The following is a 22,778-nucleotide window of genomic DNA, read 5'->3' on the forward strand; positions in this document are numbered from 1 at the left end:
ACCATGTCAGGGAAAACACGTGAATGAGAGTGAGAACAAAACTGAAGTGGGCGTAATTGTCCTGATTAACTCCATCTGTTCAGAATCTGTTCTCTGTTTGACACGTGAAACTCGACTGTGATATATCCTGCCCCATAAATCCTGCCGACCGCTCCAATCACCTGTCACCCCCATACACACACACACACACACACACACACACACACACACACACACACACACACCACCACCACCACCACCACCCCACTGTTTCCAAACCATCACTCTACCATCTCAATTACAACTGACAGTCATGGAACCTGATGCTGTGAGTCTAATCAGAGTGTGTCAGAGAAGGTCCTGTGAAAAGGGCAAGTGGGGGTTTAAATGGGAGGGTTGATGACACTGCAGGGGGTGGAGTGGAAGTTGAGTGGTCTCTGGATGGAAGTGTCCAGAATGTCCAGCAGGGTCATCTTCCTGTCCGTCTTGTTTTGAGAAAGGTGACATTTCCCAAGCTGCTAATGACACTGCCTCTGGTGCTAACAAAGCAAATCACGTCTGACATTTTGCGGAGGCATCACAATACTATGATAATTACATCACAATACTATGATAATTACAAGGCACCAAGACCCCAGGTGCCTTATAATTATCACATTATAAGATTTATGCGTAGTGTAAAAAAACAGGCAAGAGTTTTAAATCCAAAGAGCAGGGCTGGTTCCGTGCCAGAGGTAGCTGATGTCTCGAGTGAATCTCTTCTCTTCTTCTCTTTCCGTTGTTTGTTTCAGTAACACCCCCACACCTCATATTTATTGTTAAATTACCATGAAATGCCAGAGGGATGGCTGTAATATTATTTCACATTTCAAGGCACATCTCTCAGCTACAGGTGCAGCATGAATTAATTTGTTTGTTGGTTTTATTTTATGGCATTTACTGAATCTAATAAAAAGGAGTCTAGGGTTTGGATGATCAGTTTTTGGCCTATCCTCTACTTTACAGCGTTTCTTAGGGCCTTGGCAGTGATGCCTTGAAGGCCCTAAACGAGTGACATCAGTGAATACTACAGGACACAGCAGGGGACCCTTCAGTTTCCCAGGCCACCCTTCCCCGTCCATTCATCAGCCATCAATACTTATCATTTAATTGCTGCCTTTATCAGTGCAGTGCAATTAGCCATAGGAAAATACATGCTGCGTAGATAGCCTGATGTTGCGTGCAGTGTACGATGTTAAACAGTCATTTACTGATGCTTTCCAGCATTCAGGAAATAAGCTCTTCCTTTCAAGTCTATGAAGGAAGAATAGCTTACAGCATCAAAATATCGCTAATCCGAAAAGCATATAGCGTTCCCTGTGCATTCCGATTTGGAGTAAATGTGTCTCGTTTTTTTTTTCATTGCTAGTTTCCCATCACTTGCTAGCATACAGTAGCGTCCGGACCAGCCTCGGAGCACAGTATTTTATTTTCTGGTGCCGCCATGCTGTGAAGTGGCACAGAAGGAAGCCAGGTATGAAATTGGCTGCTATGTTCTTTTAATCCTGTGAGTAAACAAGGGGATGTGCGGAGATTGGATCCCCGTTTAGCCTTCTCGCAGAGGAGCATGTCAATGCGCTCAAAGTCACCGGAACATTCCACCCGCCCAACATCTGCAGTCAAGACCCTTTGAGACCCTGAGAGGCAGTAGCATCTGAAGCCTCCATTGCCGTCTTTCTCACCACTCTAACTCCTTCTTCTACTTTTTAATTTCAGTTATTATTATTTGCTGAGCTTTCTTCTTTATATCTTTATATCCACATTGTCCCTTTCTTTTATTTTCCTTCTTTGTTTACTTTTACTTTACACTTTTGCCTATCCCTAACCTCCACAGATACCAGAGATGTGTAATCAAATATATGTATCTAGTATATCTAATATGATCGAATGTTATGCATCAAAATGGCAATTCACAGTAGTTAACGTGATGATTAGCCTACCCATGGGCAACTACAGCACACAAACCTTAAAGCAAAATGGTGGTTCTTTGTAACAGTATGAACAATCATTATCATGAACACTCTTAATAATAGCCAGCAATGTATTTTTGCCTAAAGCTATGGAGCCAAGTCCATGCATTACTACCACTGAATGGCTGTACTTGATGAAATGGATTGCACTAGTGATGTCATTGTGTAGAAAAAGCAAAGCTTTCTACTAATTAGCATCGAGTGACATCAGCACATTTGTATGCTTATGAAGTGCCTGATGTGCACCAGAAATGTGACTACATGTTGCGACGACGCTGCAATGAATTGCTGACCGCTGTTTACTTTGCGAGCAAGCTGTCTACTTTGTGGGCTTCTCCTTAAAACATGTAATGTTAGACAGTTTGCTGGCAGACTCCTCGCAAAATCCCCTCAGAGGTTATTTTTTGTTTTGTTTTACAATAACAGGGTTATCAGATTGTACAGTGTCTATTTCTCTGTAACTAAGCTGAACAAATCATACAAACACGGCCATCCATAAAGTTTGGTCGTCCATCTTTTTTGTACGCAGGCACACCAGCGCACAGGTATAAATGCTCACAACAGTGTCAGCGACCTACAGCAAGGCTCTGCGTGGAGCTCTAGGTCCAACCATTCAACAGCCTTCAGTGGAATAGGGCGAGGGAGGGCTTTTGGGCAGGAGTGAGAATGTGAGAGGACTGGCCTGCCATGCGTGGGCATCGACCGCTCCAATCACCCCCATACACACACACACACGCACACACACACACACACACACACACACACACACACACACACACACACACACACACACACACACACACAGACACGCACACACACACACACACACACACACACACACACACACACACACACACACACACAGACACAGGGCTTTTGGGCAGGAGTGAGAATGTGAGAGGACTCTGGCCTGCCATGCGTGGGCATCGCCACAGCTTTTCAATATGCAAATGAGGATTAACAGTGGAGCTGTGAGAGCCGTTTCAGTTCAATGACAAAGAAAAGTTTCGCAGCGAAATGAAATGCTGGGGGGGAAAAAACGGCACAAATGTGGCAACAAACATTTTGCAATGTGCTTTACAAAGTGAGTCACTCACCGCACACGTTGTACAGCCTACTGCACCAAGGGCTTATAATCTTTTAAACCTAAAGATGAATACAATGATGAAGAAAAAAAACAACATGACGGGAGAGATATAAGTCATATGTTTACACCAACAGTCTGATGCGTGGCTCAGAAAAACACATGCTTTTTAGATCTGAACAAATATTTTTTTCTTTATTCCATATATTCTTTCATTTATACTAATGTGGTCAGGCGGAGACAAAAAACACCAAACTGGTTCAGAGAAAAGGGCTTTTGTCTGCCAGGCTTGTCGGGCAGTTTTCACAGTTTTAAGTAGCCACACACATTTTCAGACCTGAACCAATAATCGTTTTGTTTCTTCACTAACTTTATTCTCTACCACACTGGGAAGGGAGCAACATTAAAACCAAACCATCTCCATGAGATGTGACCGCCATGAAGATTAGACATGCTGGACAACAACACTGTTGCTACCACTGTTGCCCAGGATGACAATGACAATGACGATGATGATGATGATGATGATGGGTGTATCACTGCGACATAATTGAAAGGGAGTACTTGAGCGGCTCAGACGTGGTGATGACATGCTGAAGAGAGACTGATTTCTCCGCGGAGGCGCTTCTTTTGTGCAGCGCTCAGTGAGATTTCATGAAGCCCTCGGTTTCTTTTGCGATAAGGGGAAAGCACCCCGATGCACTGATAGAGGCAGAGTGAAGTCGCTAAATGATATGTCGGCATACATCATCTCCTCGTTGAATAGCAAATAAGCTATTTATATGCATGTTGAGTATAATTTAAAGGCATCTTTTTTATTGACAGTTATCCTTCACTTGGACTGCTTAGGGGGTTGTTAGTATGGCAGTGAGGTTGGCTGGGGTGAGGCCGCCTGCTGTTATAATCTCCAGGAGGAATAATGAGGCCAGGGAAACATGGCTGGAGGCAGACTGTGGGTTCTGTACTGCTGATTCTACAGTAATTGCAGGTACACTTTCAGGTTGTCCCACGGAGAACTGAGTCTGTCTTTGGCTGTGTATGCCTGTGAGCGCATGTGGTTGTGTGTGTGTGTGTGTGTGTGTGTGTGTGTGTCTGCATATATTTGTGTGAGGTCATGCAGGTCACATTGGAGTATGGCACAGCAAGTGTGTGTGTGTGTGTCTGTGGGTGAGTGGCTCTGAAATATCACTGGGCAGAATTGTAGTGTGTGTGCACATTTATTGGTGATTTGACTGCATGTGTCTGAGAGTGATTGCATGTGCGTGATTGAGTATGTGTATTTGTGTGTATATGGTTGTGTGTGTGTGTGTGTGAGTGGTGTGTGCGTGTGCGTGCGTGTGCGTTTATGTGAATGTGTCGGTCTGAGTGTGTGGCTGTGCCTGCGTGTCACTGTGTGTGTGTGTGTGTGTGTGGCTGTGCCTGTGTGTCACTGTCTGTGTGTGTTTGTGTGTGTGTGAATGCACACACGGGAGATGGCCGCAGGGTAAATATTGACCTGTGCTGAGGAGGGCACCGGCAGCAGAAGCTCCAGCAGCATTAGTGTTGTGTGTTTGTGTGTGCTTGTGTGTCTCTGTGTGTGTGTGTGCGTGCGTGTGTACGTGTGTGTGTGTGTGTGTGTGTGTGTGTGTGTGTTTGCCCCCTGATAAAGCAGCAGGCTGAGAGCTGTGCTGCTCCAATCTCCCCCCCGGCAGCCGTGGCCGTGACCTTCCTGGGTCAGAGGAGGATGTAGTACTCCATTACAGCAGTGTGCACCTCAGATTGTTAGCACAGCCTCCTCTCTTCTCTGTCTCTGACACTCTTTCTCTCCCTCATCTCTCTCTCTCTCTCTCTCTGTCTCAGCCTCTCTCTCTCAGTCCGACACTCTCCCTGTTCCTTCTCCATTTCTCCTCTCTACTCGTGTCTGTCCCTCACTTCCAGCTCTTTCTCTTCTCTGTCCCTATATATTTACCTCACCTCTTTCTTTTCAGCACTCCATATCCCCCTCTTGCCCTCCCTCTCTCTACTATCACTCCTGCTCTGCCTGCCTTGTCTCTCTCCCTCTATCTACCTCTATCACTCCTACTCTGCCTGCCTTGTCTCTCTCCCTCTCTCTACCTCTATCACTCCTGCTCTGCCACCCTTGTCTCTCTCCCTCTTTCTTCTGCTTACTCTGTCTCATCAGTCTCTGTTCTGCGTAGCTCTTTGTTAATTTCTCCACTCTTTCTCCTGCGTATGTCAGGCTTTCCTCTCTATTTCAAAATCATTTGTGCCCCCCCCCCTCCTTTTTACTCCACTGATAGTCACTTATTAACTTCCCTCGTCCCTTTCGCCTTCTCACTGATTTTTTTAATTCCCCTCCTTTCACTATATTCACTCACTCACAGTTTCCTTTCAGTCTCTCTCTCTCTTTTTCATTAGTTCTTTTTTCTTTCTGTCTTTCTCTCTTCTCTCTTCCCTTCTCTCTCTCTCTCTCTTTCTTTATTTCTTTTTTCTTTCTGTCTTTCTCTCTTCTGTCTCTCTTCCCTTCTCTCTCTCTCTCTCTCTCTCTCTCTCTCTCTCTCTCTCTCTCCCTCTATCCCTCTCCCTCAGTGTACTCCCTGCTGGCTGCCAGTGGTTCGGTGCACAGTGGCACAGCTCTGTGTTCCCTGAGGGCCGTCGGGCCATTACTGCTCGTTACAGAGAAACAGGTCTGACAGACACGCAGGGCAGCACTGAGGTCAGCCAGCAAACACCACAGCAGGAGAGGAGTGAAGAGAGAAGGAGAGGAGGAGGGGAAGTGAGGAGCGGAGGGGGAGGAAAGGATTAAAAGGGATAGATAGATAGATAGATAGATAGATAGATAGACAGATAGATAGATGGATAGATAGATAGATAGGTAGGTAGGTAGATAGGTAGGTAGATAGATACATATATATATAAATAAATATCTCATGTTTATTTATATATATATGTATCTATCTACCTACCTATCTACCTACCTACCTATCTATCTATCTATCCATCTATCTATCTGTCTATCTATCTAGTCAGTAGACAGAGTACAGGGAACTGGTGGACTGCTTTGTGGCATGGTGTGGGAACAACCACCTCCTCTTAAGTGTGACCAAGACGAAGGAGATGGTTGTGGACTTTAGGAAGATCAGGACTAAGCTGAACACCATTTCCCTCCTGGGAGACGAGGTGGAGGTGGTGGAGGGCTACAGATACATGGGCGTTCACCTGGACAACAGACTGGACTGGAATTGTGTGTATATATATATAGATAGATATATAGATAGATAGATAACAGTGTTACAGAAGAAGATCACATGAATCACTAAAGCACACATAACTTACACGAAACACACAATTCCAGTCCAGTCTGTTGTCCAGGTGAACGCCCATGTATCTGTAGCCCTCCACCACCTCCACCTCGTCTCCCAGGAGGGAAATGGTGTTCAGCTTAGTCCTGATCTTCCTAAAGTCCACAACCATCTCCTTCGTCTTGGTCACACTTAAGAGGAGGTGGTTGTTCCCACACCATGCCACAAAGCAGTCCACCAGTTCCCTGTACTCTGTCTACTGACTAACACTGACACACCTCACAGCAGCACGACTGAAAATCTCTACAGATGACAGGACTCCGAGTTGTATTGGAAGTCTGAGGTCTACAGGGTGAAGAGGAAACATAAGAGTATGGTCCCCTGCAGTGCTCCTGTGCTGCTAACCACCTGCTCAGACACACATCCCCTCAATCACACAAACTGGTCTGTCCGTTAGGTAGTCAGTAATCCAGGAGGTGGTGGAGGTGTCCACCTGCATTTTATGGAGCTTTTCACGCAGCAGTATTGGCTGGATTAGGTGCAAGGCAGCGGAGAAATGAAAGAAGCTCTCCACAGCTCATGTTTTAGCCTGTCTGATAGCCGCTGATATTTTACAAAACATGTCTCACATGTTCCTTCAGCCGCTTAAACTATTAAAAACGTATCTGTGTACCACCGTGGGCCGAGGTGTGCCTCTCACAACCTCTGTCAGAGCTTAATTCATCATTGTACAAGGGGCTGAGTTATGAGGCAGGATGGCAAAAAAACAACATCATCAGAGAAGAGAAAAAAAGAGAGGGATGAGAGGGGAAGAGGATGGTGTGGGCAGATGGAGGTGGAGAAAAAATAAAAATAATGATGTGGGTGGATGGGGGTGGAGGGAGAGAGCGGAATAGAAAAAGAGAGGAAGAGAGAGAGAGAGAGATAGAGAGCACCCCCACCTCTCTCTCAGTCCAATTCAGTGTTGGTTTATTAGCATGGCTGCTTACGTAGATACAGGTTTGCCGAAGCCAGTATTTAGGACAGTGTAGCACCATGGTGATCCTAGTATGTTCTCTTACTCTATCTCCTTCTCTTTGTCTCATTCTTCCTCTAACATGGCCCTTCTGTATGGTTTATTTGACTGTATATTTGATTGGAGGTATGTTGTAATGACACACTGGTCATCTACCTGAGGGAACTCTACCCTGTCATTTAGCAGGTGACCGAGCAAGTGTCACATCAGAAGGAAGGAAGCAAATAGACGTGTGAATTCAGGGGCGGTAATAGGCGGTGGCAATGACGGCGTGATTATAAGAGAGGAGAGGTAGGATGATGGTGTGAATTGAGCCGCTAATGGAGGAGGATAGGTGGCCTGTAGGCCATGCAATGACGGCTCTGTGAGAGACGGCGTGGAGATAAAGAGAGAGAGACCAGAGCCAGGCAGCGTGCTCTCGTAATGAGGGAAATGTCAGTGAGATTCTTTAGCTCATTAAACGTTTTGAGCGGGTTTAGCTTTTTCAGTGTCTCCCCTGGTGCCTCAGATATAGCCTCCGCTTAATAACGGTGGAGACGTCCTCTTTGTGTATGCAGCTCTTCAGAGTGTATCATTACAGTGTGTGCATGCATTTAAATCAGTGTGGGCGTGTGTATGTGTGTGTTTGAGAGAGAGATGTGTGTGTCTGTGTGCGTAGGTGGGGTGTGTGTGTGTGTTCCAATATGTTTACGCATATATATGTGGGTGTGAATGGTCAAACCATGTCAGAAATTCTCTCTGTCTCTCTCTCTCTCTCTCTCTCTCTCTCTCTCTCTCTTTCTCTCATACACATACCCACCCACACACACAAACACACACACACACACACCTAAATAATCATCCCACTCACAGGGGGAAAGCAGTAGCAGCAACTGCAAACAGGAGATCACTGTCATCATCTGAAAGAAGCAGCGCATGGTTCCCTGGTGTTTGAGGCCATGAGCCCTGCCTCTGGAAACAAATAGCAGCCATTGTAGCTGAGATACTGGACCCACAACAATACACCCAACCAGCCAAGCCAGTGATTTTCTATGTGCAAATCTGCAGCTAAGTACATTTAAAAATTAAACAGAATCAATTTGCTGGGATTCTCTTTTTTGTTGTTTTTGAGGCAAAGGCAGGCTTAGCTAGACTTGTTTCAATGCCTCGTTGATTCTGTCCTCTCCAAACAGTCACTAAGCTCTGTATTAGGTTCTTGGCATGCAGACGTTCTTCACAAGGCTAAGGGTAAACAAGACAACAATATGGCTTTCCCTCATGGAGTGAAGGTTGGAATTTAGGATCTGTCATTTTAAAAGAGAAAATGTTTTGACCCCTGGACGAGTTCCAGTTTTTCTCTCCCCGTTTGAACGAGGCTTTACAATTTGTAATGGTGACAGCGAGGTTTTCTCTAAATGTCCTTGTCCATCAGGTGTCCATGGCAACCCTGACATCCGGTCGTGCGTTAAGGTCACTGAAGTGGCGTTTCAGAGGGAATTAAATGAGGCATTGAGAAAAAAAAAAAAAAAATGTGAAAACAAAGGCTGACTTTCAAACACCCTTGGAGATGTGGGGCTGCTGTAGGCAATAGGATTAGACAGGCAGCAGGCGAAAAAGGGCCCGCTCAAGGAGCGCTCCTCGAAAAGCTCCTCGAAAAACAAGCACTCTCTTTATCCCATCTCAGGCTCACAAACGAGCCAAATCCGCCCGCTTTTGTCTGACCGACAGAGGGGATGGAGGTGGGAGTGACACCCCTTTTAATTTCCCGCCTTTTTTGTTTTGAGGAAATGGACGCAGCAGTGGTGTCAGTTACCCTCTGTCCTCTTGTCTTGGGTGTTTTCAAGATGGAATACAAAATGAGATGCGTTATTGCCGGCTGGCGCCATTTGGTGGCCTACATGGTCCTGGTAAAACGTCTGTTGCTTTTTGTGGTGAATATGAATTAATTGGGAGGGATATTTGTCTATTAATGACAAAAAGGATAGCAAAACAACAAAAATATGACATATTGAAGGGTTAGGGATAGATAGATAGATAGATAGATAGATGGATAGATAGATAGATAGATAGATAGATAGATAGATAGATAGATAGATAGATAGGGATGCAACAGTACAGGGCCCATAGACATCATGTTTTTCCACTTGAGTAGCCAAAAGTGGCAAAGAAATGCTTTCAGACTGTACTTTGTTTGTTCTTACCCTCATTATCGCATTGAACGCTGAATCTTAAATGTTCCCACACAGCGGACGGTGGTGCTTCTCCAAATTAGCTTCTCTCTCGCTAGTGTTTGCCATTGTCAAGTTGGAGCCGAGTTTTATTCGTCGCCCCTCTCTTCTCCAGCTCCTATTTGCATACAGACTGCTGATAGGCTCCAGGGAAATTCTGACGGGCTCCAGAGATGTTCCGTGGACCTGAATGTACAACATGCGTGTAGTCTGCAGCACAATATGCACATTTTTTAAATAAGGAATAGGAAAATGACAGACACTTGGTTCATGTCTTTGTATTGAACCGTAGGGGGCGTACCGAACGGTTTGACTTAATATCATGTACATAATACGAAGTTTAGAGACGGGAAAGGAGAGAATGAGATAAAGCTAGAGGAATAATATTTATATAGCGCCAAAACAATCAAATTGTCTCAAGGCACTTTACAGAGCCCCTTAGATCAAGCACAATGGCGACAAGGGGCAAGGAAAAACTCCCTGTTGATCAGGAAGAGACCTTAAGCAGAACCGCGGCACACACGGGAGGGCCTATCTGCTTGGAGCCGGCCGGGTAGAGATAGAAGGCAGATGAGAGCAGATATCATCGTCACGGGAACAGCTGACCTATGGGCTCTAATGAGATTGTCCACGGCTGAGGTGGCAGACTGGCTCTCCCTGGCCACAGTCCAAACCTAGCTTTGCTATGTGTAATTTCACCATCCTTTATCTCTTGCCTTCTCTTCCTGTTCCTCCTTGCCGTCCTGTCCTCCCTTGAGACACAATTAGAGAGCGCTGGGTCATCGCTTGTGTCGAAAAGTTGTCCCAGAATGCAGATGTCTCCACCGCAGACAACGGGGACTGACCTCTCCATCTCCACCTGTCCCTGCCAGAGGAACCATTAATATCAAGAGCGTCCATTAAAAAACGCCCACGTCCTCACTCAGAGCAGGAATGCATGGGGGACCTGCAGATGTGCAAAAGTGTGTGTCTGTGTGTGTGTGTGTGAGTGTGTGTGTGTGTGCGTGTGTGTGTGTGTGTGTGTGTGTGTGTGTGTGTGTGTGTGTGTGTGTGTGTGTGTTAGAGCGAGCTCGGGTGGACTGAGTGGATCGATGTGTGAGATGATGAGCCCAGACTGGATGTATTATTTATGAGGGCTATGACAGGCTTCAGCAGAGGAGAGATTACAGTCAAAGCCGTGATGGGGTTCATGGGGACGCGAGGATTTGTGCTCCGAGAGACGAAAAAAACAATCATGAAAGATTTTAAATGGAAGCAGAAAGACAGAAAAGGGACAGTGCTGTGAGTTCGACCTGACAAAGGTCCCCCCCCCGCTCTCTCCCTTAGCAGTTACAATCACTCCTGAGACTGTAAACACACACATTGAGTTTTCATTTCAGACACACAGACATCTCCACCTGCCTAGGTCTCAACCTTCAAGCTTCCCTGATTTATTTTTTTGTGTTGTTGACATCACCTTCAGCTGTCTGAGTGGAATTTTAATGGGAGGTATTTTGAGAAGCGAGCCGCTGGCTGCTTATTTTGAAGCACGCTGAATTACTCTATGCTAAGGGTTGCAGTTCAGTCTCGGGTCAAATAGGCATTTCCAGGGATTGATCCATTCCAGCATGTGATTTCAGTGTGTCACTTCCAGCAGACTGCAGCATATTAGATACGGGTAAGTGCTGGGGCAGAATCTTTATGCCGTGGCTCCTCCGTCACCTCCCATGATGCCTTGCGTTTCCTCATTTCTAAAGGTGAAAGGGGTGTGATACAGGGGTCTAAACAAGGAGGGTGTGTCTTACCCTCCAGATAAATCAAGGTTAAGTGGAAGCCAGTGTCCAAGCCCTCCTCACGCATACACACACACACACACACACACACGCACACACACACACACACACACACACACACACGCACATCCTTCTGCTGTCCCATCGTCTGTCATTTCAACCCCACACACCCCATTCTCACTTAAACTCACCTCCACCCCCAAAAGCCAATCGATCATCCTTCCTCCCTGGAGCTCCCCCCATTACCATCCCTGGGGTGCAGTTAGTGGGGCTTACAGTGAGAAAGGTCTTATCCATCTCATCGCTGATGAAGAGTGAGGTGACAACTGCCCTCTTCAACCCCTCCATTTGTCCCACCACCCCCCCGCCCTTACCTCCCCAAGGATGTCTCATGCCTGCCGTATGTCTTCCTCTCTGCCCTCTGATTTTGAGGAACCAATGAAAGCCTCCAAGGCACTTTTTTGTAAGCTTCCAGATGGGCCAAAACATCAGCTTTGGATTACTCATACCCTCAAAAAGAGCAAATTGGAGATGATTGTGGATCATTATTTCACTCCTGAAAATTCACCCTGCTTTGTTAAGCTTGATGTGCGTTAAATTTGTATTTCAGGTGCAATTAAACAGTAATTGACTTAGCAAGCCATTGCATGTAAATTGCCCTTGATTGGGATTTATTGTCTTCGCACACTGTGTTGTGACTGTTACATGTGAATTTTCTATTTCAAGTGATCTTGCTGCTTTGTGATTGTAGGCTGATTACTTTGAGATCCAGCGTGAGTAGACCTTGTTGTTCATGTTAAGCAGCGTTACACCAACACCTGATGTTCAAACAGCACACCTTTAGTAATTATCCCCCTATCTGTTTAAAGGAACTCACCAGCTGTTTTCACTCATCCTATTTAAGTGTCTCACCTGCGCCTTCAAGCCTCAGTTTTGGCACACAACTTCGCCAGCAACATGGCAACCTGCTCCTGGTTGACGTCACTGCTGAAGTTTAAGTGTCAGTCTAGAATTATAGAATCAGTCTCAGCCGCTAATTATATTGCGTCTGAGTTAGCGACGAGACACAACGCTGAAAGATGTGTTTTCGTGATGCTTAAAAAAGGCTGTGTCGCCATTCAGTCACAGCACACTGTGCTCTTTTATGTATTTCCACACGTGTGGATCACGGTGCAGCATGAGGACAGCAGGGGTCTGTTCGCCTGTGTCAGCGCATGGTGCAGCCTGTCATCACGTTCTGCAGCAACCCTCCATCTGTACGTCTAGTGTAGTCAAGGAACTTTGTGACAGGGAGGACAAAAAAAAAAAAAAACAACATGAGCATTTGCTAGTGAGTGAATTATCCACTGCTGTCATGTTAGAAAGGCATCTGCCAGTTCTGCCATGTTGGGGAGGCATCTTTGTACAAGTGTGAATCGGAGCAGTTACCACACAGACCGTTATGGAGGCTGACTATGCTCGTTTCTCACTTACTCTTGTTCCTTGTCGGGAGAAACATCGAGCCTCACTCTTGTGTTTGTCAAAGTTTCAGGTGCTGACCTCATTGCGGTTGACATACACACAAACACACACACACACACACACAAACACACACACAAACACAAAACACACACACACACACACACACACACACACACACACACACCCACACACACACACACACACACACACACACACACACACACACACACACACACACACACACACATTTCAGTCTGACTATGCTCACTTACCCTTGTCGGGAGATGCTCATATGCTTTCTCCTGTTTGTCAAAGTTTCAGGAGGTGCAGCTCTTATTCCGGTCAACAACAACACCCTCACACACATCCAGCATGCACACGCACACGCACACGCACACGCACACACACACACACACACACGCACACGCACACACACACACACACACACACACACACACACACACACTTGGAAATTACCAATCTCAGGGCAGAACAGAGAGAGAAGCAGGCGTTCCATATGATTTCACCTGCTCAAATCTTTTTCCTCAGTAAGGTTCACACCCTGTGACACACAGCTACTGATGCCATATCCAGCAGATGGATGCCAGTAGCATAGAAATTCAGATGCAACAATGAATGAAAAATAAACACACATAGTACATCTTTACCAGGAAGTGGCTTCTCTTGTGGTAAGTGAGCTGCGCCTCAGACCTGGCATCTGGTCGGCTTCATGAGCATCGCGGCCACTGTGGGGGGTGGGGGTGGCAGCCCGCCAGGCTTCGTTGCTGGGGATTGAAAGTGAAGTGCAAATGATGCTTGCTGGGCGCAGTGAGCACGCGGGCTGATTGTTTGGCTCGTGCCGAAGGTGTGTTTCTCCTCCTGGCTGTAGAGCGCAACGCTGTGCCAGTGTTTTCTCATTCTCGGTGAGGAGAAAGCAAGCAGTGGGCCGAGTGTGTGTGGCGCTGGTGCCTGTTTTGGTGAAGAAGTAAAGAGTGTGTGTGGCGCTGGTAACTGGTTTGGTGAAGAAGTAATGAGTGTGTGTGACGCTGTTGATTGGTTTGTTGAAGAAGTAAAGTAATCCCTGGCATGGGCGCCGTAAGGGAGGGGGGAAGTCGGGAGGAATCCAAGGGCCCAGAACTGAGAGGGGGCCCTTGTAGAACATATGACCTATATTATCATTATCAGAAATCAGTGTCATTAATATTATAATGTTGTCGACTTATGGAATTTTATGAATACATTTACAATTTACAAATAAAGCAATTTTTTAAATACAACATAATACATACGGTAAACACCGACATTACGGCTCGTTTCCACGTTTTCGGTCAAATCATCCAGATAGATCCAGATAGACTGTATATTTCACCCCTCTCCCTTTTCATTGAGTGGTTCGTCTTGCGTAGGTGGACATTCTGCTGCCTAAGCGTGCACAGGCACAGATGAAAGGGAATAGGATATGTGACATGCGGTCCACATTGAGGAAGACAAAGCTGGGATAGATGGGGCGAGAGGAGGAGGACAGAGAGCAGAGGAGGAAAGAGGAGGAGGAGGACAGAGAGCAGAGGAGGAAAGAGGAGGAGGAGGACAGAGAGCAGAGGAGGAAAGAGGAGGAGGAGGACAGAGAGCAGAGGAGGGAAGAGGAGGAGGAGGACAGAGAGCAGAGGAGGAAAGAGGAGGAGGACAGAGAGCAGAGGAGGAAAGAGGAGGACAGATAGCAGAGGAGGGAAGAGGAGGAGGACAGAGAGCAGAGGAGGAAAGAGGAGGAGGACAGAGAGCAGAGGAGGAAAGAGGAGGAGGAGGACAGAGAGCAGAGGAGGGAAGAGGAGGAGGACAGAGAGCAGAGGAGGGAAGAGGAGGAGGACAGAGAGCAGAGGAGGACAGAGAGCAGAGGAGGGAAGAGGAGGAGGACAGAGAGCAGAGGAGGAGAAGAGCCAGCAGTGGGGAGCTAATACTGAGACTTGCAATATGGAGTTCTGTTCCAAAACTTGTAAGGTAAATACTTAAAAGGCATGCAAAAACCTTGCAAACACCACCAACAGCCCAGTTGACACTAATAGAAGCTTGCCAACACACTAACTGGTGTATTTTGGCAGTATAGCTGGCAATGTCATGCTGTGAAAGCTTTTCTTCCATTTTTGCAGGGTGTTCCAGCCCAGAACACAGAACTACATAGTGCATATCCTGAATGGCTAGGGGGAAAGACACAGGTGTTTATCTGTCCTTCACATGAATATATGCTATTAAAATGAATTTGAGGATGGTACCAAAACTAGTTGCCTATAAAACCATACCTCAAAAAGTGTAAAATTGTTGCATAGTGTTGCTATATAAGTTTGGCTTAAAAAAAAACCTAATAAAACTAAATCTGCATTGAAATCGAATAGAACATTGGCGTTGGAACACTTGTTTTGAAATTCCCCTTGGGCATTCGATAAACTTTACAGAAGAACCCAAATAAAATCTGACAACACATTGATGAAAATGTCAAATACTATTGGGTGAATTGAATTAATTACTCAAAATTGATATGGAATTCACATGTCTTCTTGCTTGGAACACTAATAACGCTATTCAGAGATGCCACTCATGTACCTCTGGCGCTTCATTCATAGATGATCAATGAAAGAAGGCGAAGTATTACATAATTAACACAAGAGTACACCAGGGCTACCATCCGAGTGATGATGTATCAATCTACGTGGGTGTTCCATGATCTTTTTTTCTTGTGACTTTCTTGTGTTGTGGTTGATGTCAGGAGTGTGAAGTGGGCTGAAAGTGCCAATCATTCTGTGTCGATATTACAAAGCAATTCCCACTTTGTCACTCCACTCCACTCCACACTCACTCAAAAACCCTCTAAAATCTCAGATGAAATAGAAATTCTTCAAAAATCTCAGATGAGATGAAAAAGACAAACAACATCGCACTCCACTTGCACTGCTCAGATTCAAGCTGATTTCTCCCATTAAGTCATTATAAATCATATGGAAGAAAAAGAAGGAGGAAAAAAAACAACAGTTCATTACTCTGTTCTCCTCAGGGAATTACACGCCGACATAATGAAGAAAAAAAAAAAAACGCTTGCAAAATATAGAGTATGACGAAACTGCAGGATTACAAGGGATTGAGTTGCTTTTTCTGGTAATGACTTCAACTCAGTTTGGCTGTAATGGACAATGTGGACGTGCAGGATATGGACTATGTGGACGTGCAGGATATGGAGGTTAGGGGGCGGGCCGCCAGTCAGAGACCCAGGAGTCTTCCTGTTGCACTGGTCGTGTTGTTGTTGTTGTTGTTGTTGTTGTTGTTGTTGTTGTGTCGTGTTATGTTGCATTGTGTAATGTTGTGTTGTGCTGTGTGGCATTGCATTATTGTTGGGTGGTAATGCTTTGCATTGTGTGTTGTGTTTGTATACTTTTGATCTGAGCTGTGTTGTGCTGTGTTATGTAATGTGGTACTCCATAGTGCATGATGTTGAGCTGGTGTGTATGGTGTGGTGCTGTGTGGTGCTGTGTTGTGCTGTGTTGTGTTGTGTTGTGTGGTGTTGTGTGGTGTTGTGTGGTGGTGTTGTGTTGTATACTTTCTCCCTACGTGGCCTGGCCGCACCTACTGACCGGCTGATGACGCAGGACGGGCGGCTGACCCCGCTTGCTCTTCTGCACTCAGACTTGTGTGGTTATGCTGATCGTTCTTAAACGTCACTCTTGACTCAAGCCCCTTAAGCCCTCGCTGGCATTTATGATCTGCTTCCGCTTCACTCTCCGCTTTCATGCACTATTTTTATCTCCTACGCAAACGCTGTGGCACGCTGGCCTACTGAGGCAAGCTCTCAGATTAAGAGTAATTGTAATACTTCATGTACAGGACTACAGAAAGTAATTGAGGTCATGATCTGTCCGTGTTTGTGAATATTACGCATATGGTGTACTGTGTGGTCCGTTTTAATTCAGAGTTTGTAAAATATGTACATGTTTTCCCAGACCTTCGCATTGGGGAGTTTTAATTCATTTGGGTTAATTCTTTATTTCACTTGCAAGTAGGGATGCACCGATACCACTTTTTTACAAACCGATACGAGTACGAGTATTTTTATTTGTGTACTTGCCGATACCGAGTACCGATACCGATACTTCTTAGATTTGGTCTCCATGAAAGTGCAATTAATTTGGAGGCAGATTTTATTTTATCCTCTGCAGATTATGTCAAGCCTATAGTACAAAATTAACAGAAGGCTATCCCAAGCCAAAAATAAACAGAGCTTTCTGGTTTTAACACACAAAAAAAGCCTTCAAACAGACAATATCATCACATTAGACAAAATGCAAATATAACCAGATAAAGGCAATTCAATTTGCTGCATAGTTAACAACACAGTCTGCTTAACAAAAAGTGAACAGAACTATTACTGGATTAGCACAAGAGCACATTTCAGTTACAAAAGGATCAGAATAATCTCCTGCTCAAGTACACAAACAATCACTTAACCTATGTGGCACAGTCTTTCTCTCTACCTCTCTCTCTCTGTGTGTGCGTGCGCGTTTTTTTCTTTTGCAAGACGTCAGTTAAGATTGGTTGCTTCGGTCTTGCGCCACTAGCATCAGTGAACTCTGTGTACTTAGCACTATGGTGTGTCTTCAGATGTTTAATCAAATTGCTTGTGTTAAACAAAGTAATTTCCTTTCCGCCCCTCGACACCGTAGCAGTGCAGATCTTACACTGTGCCTTACTCCTGTCGTCGTCATTTATCTTAAAATGAGCCCAAATCGCCGTTAAGGCAGCACAACGGAATTGCGAATCGCTAACGAGATGCTAGCAGCTAAATTTAGCGAAACCTGTATACTGAAATACTTTGACACTATGACAAACTTTCCTAACACAGTCAAACATCAAGCAAATGCAACACAAGACGGCAAATAAGCTACTTACTAGACTGGCAGAGAGTGGTAGGACAGGTAGGACAATAAATCACAATTTGTGTCAGCCAGTTTGATGCAGTGAAATACTGATGAGTGGTATCGGTGCTTGGTATCGGCAATTCAAAAACGAGTACGAGTACGAGTATTTTAACGAAGTATCGGCACCAATACCGATACTGGTATCGGTATCGGTGCATCCCTACTTGCAAGTCACTGCTGGTTAGATGAAAGAATACATGAAACCAATGAATAAAGGTTCAGTGTAAAATGCAATATGTCATAATGTAGTATTATAAGTATTTGAGACACTTTAGCGGATCAAAGAGGATATAAATAGATAGATTGACACAAACAAACAAGCAAACAAACAAATACATATGTATGTAAGTACACATGCAGTATATAGGTCATGCAGTGAGCTGCCCAGTGGTCGAGTGTGAATGGAGGCCTTTCACTGGCTGCAGCAGCAACAGCTCAGGTGGGAACTTGTTTCCGCCTGAAGAACCGACTCTCAGGCCATCCAAGCATGTGTGTGTTTGTGTGTGTGTGTGTGTGTGTGTGTGTGTGTGCTGAATATGTGTGTGTGTGTGCTGAAGGTGTGTGTGTGTGTGCTGAAGATGTGTGTGTGTGTGCTGAAGGTGTGGTGTGCATGTGGGCGTGGCTTTGCGTATGTGTGCACACAGCCAGTGTGTACATGTGGCATAGGTCTGTTTGTGTGTGTGTGTGTGTGTGTGTGTGTGTGTGTGTGTGTCTGGCCCCCTGCTGTGGAGACAAACAGGAATAAATAAATCAAGGGCCTGAAATGAAGGTCATCAGATGTCATACTCTGCCCCAAGCATTGCACCTGAATTACAGGCAAACCACGGAGAGCATACCGACTGAGGATGAAAGAATATAAGGAGAGGAGTAAATTGTAGGTGACAGAAAAAAATGAAAAGAGAAAAGACTGAAAGAGAGAGAAATAAACAGCAGAAAAAGAAATCAACCATTGTATTGACATTGTATTGAAGGTCAGACATGGACCATAAGACAGAAAGAAAATAACTGAAGGTTATTGAATCATGAAGTTCTTTCTTTTTTAATTCTGAAGCTAATATGTTTGACACACTCCCTCAGCAAATTCCACGCCTTGTTATTGGGCTAGTGTAATGTGGTATGAAATTAAGAGGTGAATTTTCAAGGTACTTGGTTTTTATTAAGGACTAATTAAGATGAGAGTTAATAACATTTCAACAGATAGCACATTCACTGGCTCTCCACTACAGGGCTCTGCTGTTGTCATGGTTGCCCGGATTCGACAGGTAGTGTAAAACTAGATGAAATCTGATAAAGCCTCATCTGAATAACCTCAGTGACCATTTAAATAATAACTTACTTAATTATCTGTCTTAGATAACAGGGATGTGTCCCCTGTTGGACCAATCAGTTAAATCATAGCCAGTGATTATAGCATGTTTATTACCATGTAATTACCTGCTGCAGCATCTAGGCAGCATGCCTGAATGCATTTCTACATAGAAGAACACAAAATTGCTGTCTTTCTGAACAGTTCTGTCTCAATTACAAAATATATTTCTCACTGTAGTCGTATCCATCACACACACACACACACACACACACACACACACACACGCACACACACAGACACACTCAACAGGGGAGTACTACTTTATTGGAGATTCAGTTAGTGTAGGGCAGTGTGATGGCTGCCATCAACTTGTGAGAGATGAGTCCAGGTTTTGCTTTAAATCTTTTTTATGGTTCTGTCAACCAAAGCCTACCACAATAAAAAAGATGTAGTTACTCATCACAGTAAAGGTTTATTTACTTGCATACATAAAGGCAAACATCTCTCTCTCTATATATATACATATATAGAGAGAGAGATATATATATATATATACACCACAGACAGTCAGGGTAATGTTTTCTGTAATAGTTTGCTGTTCAATGTACCATCACAGCATCAGGACCACTGCTCTTTAAATTAGACATCCTGGCCTTAAGAAGAGCCAGTGGTATACAAAACACAGCCATCAGCGGAGTTTGGTCCCCCATTTTTGTTTACAATTTGCAGTTGCTGGAGGGAGCTGCCGCACAGATTTATGGGTAATGGGGAGCATCAAGGCCACATCGATGCTGCCTTCAAAAGAACGGCCCTTGATGCCTCGTTGTCATGTGAAGACACCCTGCTGAGATAGCATTTTACACCGTTTTGAATGGACCCTTAGAGTGCCAGCTGATGGTGGCTGCTCCTCCTGGTAGCTGGAGAGAGAGGCAGGGTTCTGTTGGGTGATTGGGTGTTTGGGATTTCCATGTTATCCACATGACTGTTGATTTGCCTAGTGAGTGTTGGGACTTGAATCTCTGTTTGTAAGTGTGTGTGTGTGTGTGTGTGTGTGTGTGTGTGTGTGTGTGTGTGTGTGTGTGTGTGTGTGTGTGTGTGTGTGTCTCTGTGTCTGTGTCTGTGTCTGTGTGCGTGTGCGTGCATGCTCAGTAACAAGAGCTTACAGGTTCGAAAGCACAACCAGACCTTCCTAATCACACAGATGTTGTCACAGTGGAGAAAGCTGGAGTGCTGAAGGAGCCTGCTCACTGTGTAACCCATTCGATACGCTGCTTATACGCAGCCTTTCCAGGCAGAGGCACTCTTAAAGCAGACACCAGACCCTTATCATCTGCAGCTCAGGTGTGTGAGAGTGTGTGAGAGTGTGTGTGTGTGTGTGTGTGTGTGTGTGTGTGTGTGTGTGTGTGTGTGTGAGTGTGTGAGTGTGTGTGAGTGTGTGTGAGAGTGTGTGAGTGTGTACGTGCACATGCTTCTTAATAGCCTCCCCCCCATCTTCAAAGGCCAGTCCCTAAAATTATGCAGCTGTACTAATCTCTTCATTTCTTGGGAAAGAACATCTTCACTTTATCTGCCACCATTTTATATGGTATTAAAGTGGCTTAGGGTCAATTTGTTTTGAATAACATCAATATGCCTAAAGAAGGGAAACGAGGAACTAAATTAATTGGGAAACCTTAAAATCTGCTACTAATTAGCAAGGGAGCATGAAAGAGGTACTCTGTGATGCTGTTGTGGAAGTGGCTCTGTTTGTAAGTGTGTGTGTCTGTGTGTTTGTGTGTGTGTGTGGTGTGTGTGTGTGTGTGTGTGTGTGTGTGTGTGTGTGTGTGTGTGTGTTTAAGTGCATTTTCATCACTTCAGCAGTTATGCACTAGATGGATATGTATGTCTTGCTACTCTTGCCACACATTATTATTATCATTATTATTTTTTAAAGTGGAAAAACAAAAGGCCAACAGCCTAACTGGCACTTATAAAGGCTTGCTGGCATACTAACAAGTGTCTTTTAATGATATAGCTGGCAATGTCATGCTATGAAAGCTTTTCTTACATTTTTAATGTTAACATGCATCGTCCTCGTACTAATCCAGGAAGTTACCGCAAGGGGTGTGTCATGTAGTAAAGCGTGTGTGTCGTGGAGTCTGCGAGACTACTGATAGGCCGTTCTCGGAGACCTGGCGCAGGGCTCACACTCCAGCCAGTGGAGACGCACGGACGCTACCTATGTGCTCCACACGTGTTGCTTAGCAACAAGTAGCACAAAGATGTAGCATATATGTGATGTGTCTTTGTTCAGAGAATCGCTTAGGCATGACATGGTAACGACTGAGGCAGGAAAGGCTTTGGCTGTTTATTTGACTATTTGTACTCTGCACGGATTTAACTCACTGTGAACCTTGTAATTAGTTTTATTGTTGAAGGCTCTTCAGGGATATAGAGACTTTGACTGAAGAGAAACAGTTGGCATCTTTGCTCCTCTCTCTCTCTCTCTCTCTCTCTCTCTCTCTCTCTCTCTCTCTCCCTTTCTCTCTCTCTGTGCACAAGGCTGAGGTCAACATGCACTGATCCTGATGGGAAATGAAAGTCATTAATTTGGTTAAGGCGAAGCGGTACAACTCACCAGTAATCTTATAAACAGAGGGGCCAGCAGCATTAGTAATTAACCATATGTCTCCATGGAGTATGTAGGTTGCTGAGCAGTCATAGGTTGAAATATCAATAGTCCCCCTTGTGTTTCTCAACACCCACTGAAAGCTGACATGGTGCTGCTTTTCCAACCCATACAAAAGATCTAAGCCCATTAGAGAGAGCATTTATAATACCCTTAATTGGTGAAAATTCATCATTCATTGCTTGTTATTGAAAAATATAATGGGAAGTTATGGCCACAACAGTAATCCAGTGGGATCCAGCAGGGGTTAAATGGGGCCGGGGCTCTCCACGGCTCAGCCTCCGCTTCGGCTCAGCTCCGGCTCAGCTCAGTATCATCAGGGGCCGCTCAATCTCACCACATCCATCTTCAACAATGTATATATAATATATTACTGTAATAATTCAAACTACGACTAAAACGCGTTTTCACTCATATCATTAGGTCTTATAAATGTAGATTAATTGCAGCGACTGGTAGCTGTAGAGAAGGCTTTTACAAAAATGTAGCACAACGATGTTGCGAACATTAGAAGTTTCACCGAGTTTCCTTTCATTCTGTCAGTGGTTTTCTCCAAAAGTCACCTTGCACACCAGCTCCTTCTTGTGCCAGATGGCAGAGATTGCATAGCGAGATAGATAAATGGCAAGGTAGGTAGATAAATAATTCAGAAACTGATACAATGGCCTCATTTTGTTTCATAGCTGGATGGAAATTGGTATGATATACTGCTTTAAAAATGTACATGTTGATTTTGCTAAATTCTAAACTTTACTAAGACTTTACAGTAACACAGGTTGCCTTAAATCTTCACAAGCTCATAATGCAAGAATGTAAATCAACTCCCTTTTAATGTAATTATTAAAAAGACTGGTCCATTCATATGAATTAATTAATATATATTAATATTTGCTCCTATATTTCATACTGAAACACAGGAGATTGCACTTTCAGAAAGGTTATCCTCATCAGCGATAGTTGATAGACACTGCCACATTCAGAGCAGAGGGTCAAATGATATCACATATACACAGGCTTACCTTTTAAGGTCTATAA

At 44.7% G+C, this 22,778-nt stretch overlaps 1 protein-coding gene across 2 annotated transcripts in view; it reads left to right on the plus strand.

The window, feature by feature from the left end:
• LOC105898186 (mannosyl-oligosaccharide 1,2-alpha-mannosidase IA) overlaps positions 1–22,778 on the plus strand; it is a 200,585-nt gene that overhangs the window by 102,213 nt on the left and 75,594 nt on the right. The window lies entirely within an intron of this gene.

Source organism: Clupea harengus, chromosome 11, assembly GCF_900700415.2.
Source record: "Clupea harengus chromosome 11, Ch_v2.0.2, whole genome shotgun sequence".
NCBI lineage: Eukaryota > Metazoa > Chordata > Actinopteri > Clupeiformes > Clupeidae > Clupea > Clupea harengus.